Source organism: Octodon degus, unplaced genomic scaffold (genome assembly GCF_000260255.1).
Source record: "Octodon degus isolate 3935 unplaced genomic scaffold, OctDeg1.0 scaffold00010, whole genome shotgun sequence".
Lineage (NCBI taxonomy): Eukaryota > Metazoa > Chordata > Mammalia > Rodentia > Octodontidae > Octodon > Octodon degus.
Genome location: NW_004524586.1, coordinates 15,811,998 through 15,820,285, shown reverse-complemented (window position 1 = coordinate 15,820,285; position 8,288 = coordinate 15,811,998). Strand labels below are relative to the sequence as shown.

General features: G+C 37.1%; 1 pseudogene; it reads left to right on the top strand.

Moving 5' to 3' along the window:
- The first annotated feature begins 7,806 nt into the window (after window positions 1-7,806).
- Window positions 7,807-8,203, top strand: LOC105741399 (annotated as a pseudogene).
- The last annotated feature ends 85 nt before the right edge of the window (window positions 8,204-8,288 follow it).

Genomic DNA, 8,288 nt, shown 5'->3' with positions numbered 1-8,288 from the left:
GCTTATTTACTTCTGATGCTACTAATTCATATATTTCAGCTAAGCTAGTGTCCACTGCATTTCTTCTGGGTGGGCATTGTGTTTCCTCCTTATGTTTCTGCATTTGATTCTTAGTTCAGATGCTATGAATTCAGAGGTTTTTTTTTTTGTTCCAGAAATTAATTCTGCTCTGAATTCCTGTGTATCTTTCTACTGTTGCTTGTTTACTTCCGATGCTATTGATTCATTTATTTCAGCTGAGCTAGTGTCCTCTGCACTTGTTATGGGTGGGCTTGAGGCCTGAGATTGCATTTTGTTACTTGTCTTTATCATTTCCTATAGCACTGACCTCTGACCTTTGGTATAGAGCTTTGGTGCAATTATGTCCTTATCTGTTAATGAAATTCAGGTACTGGTATATCAAGTTCTAATCCACGCAGTTGTGCCTGGCTTGGTTCTGGCTACTGTGCTCAGCTCCTTTTTGTTGTTGCCCTTGAAGGTGGGCCTGCTGTACTCCTCTGGTAAGATGTTCTGTTCCTGGATTAGCTGTGTGGTTTTGATCCTAGTCTCACTGCAGGGACTTTAGCTGCAGGGTTTTACCCCAAGCCTGTATGCCAGGTCTGGGCTGGTTCTGGTGGGGTATGAGGAGTGGGGCAAGAGAGCGCAGAATGTCTCCCACACACTTACTGGGGCTGTGGCTTGGTAGGTCTACAGGACTCCCAAGAGCAAGGCGGAATTTCTCACTCATAGGATGGGCTTTATTGGGTCTGGCTGGGCTGGGGAGGTCCAGAGAATGCTGGGAAAGGCCTCTCTCATGCAGCAGACCTGGGCTTAGAGTGGCAGGTCGAGATAGAGTTTTATAAAATTGCTTCATATAGCTATTTTTGAATATGATGTATACTAGAATGACATAGGAATCACATCATTTATTACTGTTTTATTTTCATGTTCCTAAGTACTATGGTCATGTAAATGAGTGCATTATCATAAAACAGAATTTTAATCATCAGTCAGCTTCATTTGATTGTGTATTAGATTTCTGGTCAATTTTGTGTAAAACAAATGTTGTTGATGACCATCTGATGTGCAAGAAAGACTTACTTCTTTCTCAAAACTTGGGGAAAATAGCAAAATTACATAGAAACCCATTTAATAACCCTTACGTGCACTTCTTACTCTTTCACTGGGAGGCTTCAAGTAACCTTAGTTAAAAATCTGAGCTACTGATTGAGGTCATTGACTTTCATGGACATAGGTTACAAATACCTTAAATCAGCCCTAGAGCAAAGTCAATTCTTGTTATGAAATAAATAGGTCAAATCAGATTTACTTTCTATCATAATTACCTAACTTCATGTTTTAGTTTTTAAATGAATACATTGTTTCACATATATTATTTGACTATCAGGACAAGGTATATGATTATGTGGCTTCAAGCAACAGAAATTTATGGTATCATAGTTGTGAGGCTACAAGTCCAAGACCAAAGCACCAAAAGGGCCAAGTCTTCTTTCAACTCTGGATTCCGGCCTCTTCCTACTTCTGTAATTTGCTAGAGATCTTTGCAGTTCCTGTCATGTAGCTGCATAACACTAATTTCTGTCTTTGTCATATCATAGAGTTTCTCCTGGGCATCTGTCCTTACATGGCTGTTTTCTTATGAGGCCAAAAGTCACAATGCAATAGGGCTTCCCTACTCCAGGACAAATCACCTTAATGAATTCATATTTACAAAAGCCCTAATTCTAAATAACATGTTTTGAAGCATTGAAGTATAGTCTTAATGCATTTTGTGGGGTAGTAGAGAAGGGGATACAATTCAACTCCAAATAAGAAATTAGCAGTATCTTTTAAATCACCAAGAGTAAATTACAGAATGTACCTCACAGAATAGGTAACTAAACTCTGTGAAGATTTAAATAATTTAGATTTATAGGAATTGACTTGTGTGTTAATTTTTAAAACAAAAAAATCAGCATGTCATGTTGTATTACTTAAATTGTACTAATGCAATGGTACGCAACCAAAATGATAATTATACATAATAATTAGTTAATATTTAACTATAATTACAAATCAGTTACAATGTGAAGAATAAAAGGACTGATATCTTTCAGTAAACATGTTTATATACTCATGTGTCAAATGCTAGCCTTGAGGTGTAATTAAATAGGAATTAGATATAAAACCAGCAATAATGTCATTCATTTTAATGCATTTCACAATTAAATTTTTCCTACACATTTAATTAGAATGAAAATAATACATTTTCCAAACCTGATCTTCCCAGTAGATATCTTATTCTAAGTTTTTAAAATTATTTATTTATTCATTTGATACAGGGTTTTGCTATGAAGCTCAGACTTGTAGCTATCCTCCTGTCTCAGCCTCACCAATGATGGGATTACAGGCATGTGTCACTATGCCCAGTTTGGGTGATCAGTACAGCATGTCTGGGGTTCAGGGGCTAGCACGACATTCAGTACTGGGGATCTACTCTGGTTCTTGCACTTGCCAGGCAGTTGCTTAGACTGCCAAGCTATCTTCCTAGCCCCTTTATTGTCATTTTTTTGTGGCCAAACGGTTGAAAATGTAAGGCATTTTTTGAGTTGCAGGGAGAATGTTTTTGAAAATAACAGATGATTGCGTGATTTGAGTTGGACAGGAATTGACCACTTGGTATGGCTTGAATAATGGTGTTCCCTCCAAACCCATGCTGAAAAAAGACCAGTATTGAAAGGTATGGACTTCAGGTGATGAGCAGGTCATAAGGCCAGAGATCTCCCAGGTCAAGGACCCTCTTTCTTGCCTTTCCACCCCCTCCGCCATGAGAAGATAGCAGCCTGAAGGATAATAGCAGCAATATTCATTTTCAGGTAGAAAGCAGCCTTCACCAGACATTAATTTTGTTGAACTTTCCAGGCTTCTCAACCACAAAAAATAAATTTACTGCTAGAAACAAAAATGTACATAAGAGAATAAATAAGCATGGAAAAAGTCTATATGTTATCCAGTCTTCGAATTTTGTTACAACACACATGTGACTAGTACAATGCCTTGTAGAATAATATCCACCAATTTCTTAGTATTGCAGGTTTATTTGGGAACTTTTTCACATGTCTGAGAATACTATGGTACTCTCAGAAAATATGCTAAACATCTAAAAGATTCATTGTTTTTACTGGTATGGTTATTGGGAAAGAGACATTTTCACCTATTGTCAAGGGTACAAAATTAGAAAAAATTTTAAGGACATTGAGCAATAGCCATGAAAACTAAATGTGCGTTATTTTTATTCCAATAATCCCACTCCTACGAAGTTATCTGAAAAGCACAGTTACAAATATGAAAAAATTTACACCTAAAGTTATTAGCCATTATAAGTCTACAAAATGTATTAGTACATGTTTGAAACAATGACTTTGGAGTCATCCTGGAGAGTGGATACATGTACATAACTCTTTGATTCCTCTTATAATCCCCTTCTCCTTCTCTTCTACCTCCCCCTCTCCTCCTCTAAGTCTGCTTCCTCTATTTTTATTCTTATTGATATTACTAATCTTATCTCAGGCTTATGACATACAAGGTTTGCTTCAGTGGGATTATTAATCCTAAAATTCATATGGAACTGGAAGAGAACCAGCATAGCAAAAGAAAGATCATCCAAGAAGAGCAAAAAAGTAGGCATCACAGTGCCTGACTTCAAGTTCCTGTACATAGCATATCTTTAGTCTACTGATTTCTCCTTCCCTTCCCCCTGTCTCCTTGTCCTTGGTCTCCTGGACCCCTTCCCATAAGCTAAACAACTGGTCCCTCATCTCCTTTCATCCATCTTTTATTATGTTTTTGTCTATACTTTGCCTTACTCAAATGAAAAATCTTCTGTGGTACTTAAGCTTATGTATCTGATTTATTTCACTCAATGTTATATTTTCCAGGTATATCCATTTTCCTATAAATATCTCAAAATTTTTTATAGCTGAATAATATTCCATTATACATAGATACTACATTTTCTTTACCCAGTTGTCTGTTGATGGATATATAGGCTGTTTCCCAGGATCTAATTATTATGAATTGTGCTGCTATAAAAATTGGTATGCACACATTGCTGTAGGATAATATCTGTAGCCCTTAGGGGAAGATACTTAGAAGTGGAATAGCAGGTCATACGGAATTTCTCATGTTGGTTCTTTGCAGCATCTCCATTCTGATTTCCATAATAGTTTTACTACTTTACATTCCAACCAACAAAGGAGGGTTCCCTTCTCACCACTGCAATGTCAGCATTTGCCATTTTTGGCTTCTTAATGATGGTTATTCTCTCTGGTGTAAGATGGAATCTCCCTTTTGTTTTAATTTGCATCTTTATAATAGCCAGAGACTTTTTGTCATATATTTGTTAGTCATTTGTACTTCCTCTCAAAACTGTTTGTTCATTTCGCTTGCTCATTTCCTGACTCTTTATTTTATGAGGTTTAATTTTTTTAGTTCTTTATAAATTTGGTATTAGGAAAAATTAAATACTTAGGAATTAACCTAGTCAAAGTGAAGGATCTCAACAAGGAAAACTATAGCATTTTGAAAAAGAAGATTGAAAAGACAGCAAAACGTGGAAAGATATCTCTTGTTCCTGAACATGCAGTCAATATTGTCAAAATAGTAAAGACCCTTGACTCATGAACTCAGTTCACCCAAGGGCTGGTTGTTACTCAGTTGTCAATAGAGGCTCAGGCTCCTCTACACAGCCTTCAAAGTCTTTCTTCTGTATACAGGCAGATCTCAGTGTCCTTAGAGAGACATTGTCGCAGAATTTTTCAACTAACCCCATACAGGCAAGGATGTTGTAATGTGCCTTCCAGGACTCATTAAGGGTTAAATCTCTGTCTGAGACCACATGGAAGCAAAAGCGACCAGCATTCAGGTCATGACTCAAGACCATGGTAATAAGTTCAAACTAAAACTTCAGTTCTGACTTAAGGTGTTCATATGTCAGGCTGGTCATAATTTGATTATCCACTGTACTTCTAAGACTGTTATACAGATTCAATTCAGCCTGCAAAAATTCCAAAAGCATTCTCCTAGATCTAGAGAAAATAATCCTAAAATACATACGGAAGTGGAATGGCCCCAGAATAGCGAAAGGATTCTTCTTGGGCAGCAAAAGCAAAGAAGGAGGCATCACAATGCCTGACATCAAGCTATATTACGAAGCAACAGTGATTAAAAAACCCCCAAAAAACCAGCATGGCACATGCACAAAAATGGCATGTGGCTCAGTGGATAGGCTATAGAAACAAAAAAGCCAAAAGCATACGTTGGAAGATAGCTAGCCTATTCAACAAATGGTGCTGGGAAATCTGCTTGCAGAAGATTGAAACTGTAACCATATCTCTCACCATGTACTGAGCTGAAATCAAAGTGGATCAAAGATCTAGACATTGTAACAGGAATATTGAGCCTACTAGAAGATAAGATAGGTGAAACACTTGAATTCATAGGTGTATGACAGGAATTGCCTAAACAAATGCATGATGCATAGGAAATAGCAGCAAGAACTAATGAATCAGATTGCATCAAATTTAAAGATTGGCACAGCAAAGGAATGAATTGATCAAGTGAAGAGACAACCTCCAGACAGGGAAAAAATTTCCCAGATAGTCCTCAAACAGAGAACTAATACCTAACCATGACTATCTGTATTAGCTACAGATGTGAAAATGCCCAGATGTTCCTCAGAAAGACAGCAGTTGCAAACTCATGGTGCATCCAGTCACAGAAGTATTGTAGATCTGTGTAAATACACAACAAATCACTTGGATAGTTACATACAGCAATCTCCAGAATATATTGTTCAGTGATAAAAGTGAGATGCAGAGCAGTGTATAGATCATACTGAGTTTGTATAAGACAGGATGAAAAATAAGACCCTATAACTCCAAAGAGGAAAGTCTTCAGAAGATAGAACAAATGCTAATAAACATGATCCCTCTCTGGCAAACAAAAGAGGCCATGTGGACTATAGATATCTTTGAGCTCATGTCCCTTGGGCTTTTGAACCCACTCAACATTTTACATCTTCAAATGCTGAAATTAAATCAATAGGTATATCCTTAAAGTTGGATACAAAGGAGATCAAGTAGATCCAGCAGTATATTAAATGAGCAAAATAACTACACAGAGAAATAACACATAATTTCAGCTAATTCTTGAGCTCAGTACATTGTACATTATTAGCAGAGTATAGACTACAGACAAAAGTTTCCATTATCCACTAAAGGAAAACCAGGGTTACTCTGGGTGGAGCAGAGAGGATACTCATTCCAGAGCTGGAGCAGAAAAAAATATAACCAGTCACAGTGTCAGCAAGTGAGATAGCACTCGAATGACAACCGGAAACACAATAAAGATGTGCAAAAGAGCTACAAAATTTTGAATCATCATCTTATTTATAATAAAAAGTATAATATGCTTAAAAGTCATTTAACAAAAGACATATAAGCCTTTATATTAGAAACTACAAAACATTGCTGAGAGAAATTAAAGATGCTGTAACTAATAGACAGGTACACCTAGCTAGATGGACATATTGAATATTAAGTTGCCACTAATTTCTCTGGGACATGATACAAAGATTCAGTGTAATCCCTCACAAAAAGCCAGTCAGATTGCTTTTTTTTTAGAAAATGAAAAGCTGCATTACGAAATTTATGTGGAAATGCAAATGAACTAGAATTGGCGATGCTATTTTAAAAAGAATAAAAAGTTGGAAATTTAAGTTACACACCTGAATGCTTACCATAAAGTAATGGTAATAAAGGCGATATGATGTTGACAAGAGGATAGAGAGGAGATTAATAGAACCAAACAGAGAGGAACTGAATCCTCCTGTGTATAGTCCATAGATTTTCGACAAAGTTACTAAAACAATTTTATAGGGAAAAAAAATCTTTTCAAACAAGTGGTGCTGGAACAACTGGACATTTATATATTTAAAAAATGGATAGTGACACTTTACCTTCTTGCGCCAATCTTATAACTAGACCCTTAAAAAAGACTAGGTTTAGGGGCCAGGGAGATGGCTCAGTGGAATAAGCGCTTCCCTGGCAAGCGCAAGAGCCTGAGTTCAATCCCTGGTTCTGCAAAAAAAAAAAAAGACTAGGTTTAAATGCAAAGTCTAATACTAGGAAGAAAGTTTAAGGTAAATTTAATAACTTCAGGAAAAAGTAAACATTATGTATTGGCCTTTATTAATATTAAAATATTTTCATGTTTGAATAACACTTGTAAGAATGTATCAAGTTAAATCGTACAATAGAGGAAAATATCATGTATTGGGTATGATATAAAGAGAGAACATAAGGGACAATATAAATCTTTTGACACATTATTTATTATTTATATTATATATGACTTCCATATTTGAATATATCTGCTGAAAGATTATATTTAAAATACTTGAAGAACTTTGGAAATTTAATAATAAAAGACAAAAACTCAAAGTAAAATGAGTAAAACTTTGAGCAGAAGCTTCACCAAGCAAACAAGAGGAAAAGATGCTTAGCATCAGTAGTCATCAGGGAAGCGAGACCCCAGCACCCACCCAGCATCAGCCAATCTGAAAAGAGCAATATCCGGGTTCTGGCCAGGATGTCATCACCTGGATGCGGCATTGCTGGTGAGGATGAGAGATGAGGAAGCCGTGCTGGTGAAGAGCTGGCTGGTTTCCTTAAATGCTGAATGTAGCCTTACTATGCTATTCATTCTTTTCAAAAGTGGGCATTGTTGCTCTTTTCCTCCCTGGCTGTCTTACTATCCGTTGCCATCATGAATGACACAGTAACTATCTGAACCCGGAAGTTCATGACCAACCGGCTTCTTCAAAGGAAACATGTGGTCATTGATGTCCTTCACCCTGGGAAAGCAACAGTACCTAAGACAGAAATTCGGGAAAAACTCGCCAAAACATACAAAATCACACCAGATGTCATTTTTGTGTTTGGATTCAGAGCCCATTTTGGTGGTGGCAAGATGACTGGCTTTGGCATGATTAATGATTCCCTGGATTATGTGAAGAAAAATGAGCCCAAACATAGACTTGCAAGTCGCGGCCTGTATGAGAAGAAAAGGACCTCAAGAAAGCAGTGGAAGGAACGCAAGAACAGAATGAAGAAAGCCAGGGGCATCGCAAAGGCTAGCATTGGGGCTGGCAAAAAGAAGTGAGCTGGAGCTGGAGATTGGAGAACAACTGAAAGGGGGAAAGATTCTGCAGCGCCTGGCTTCAGTGACTATGACTTTTTTCATGAGAG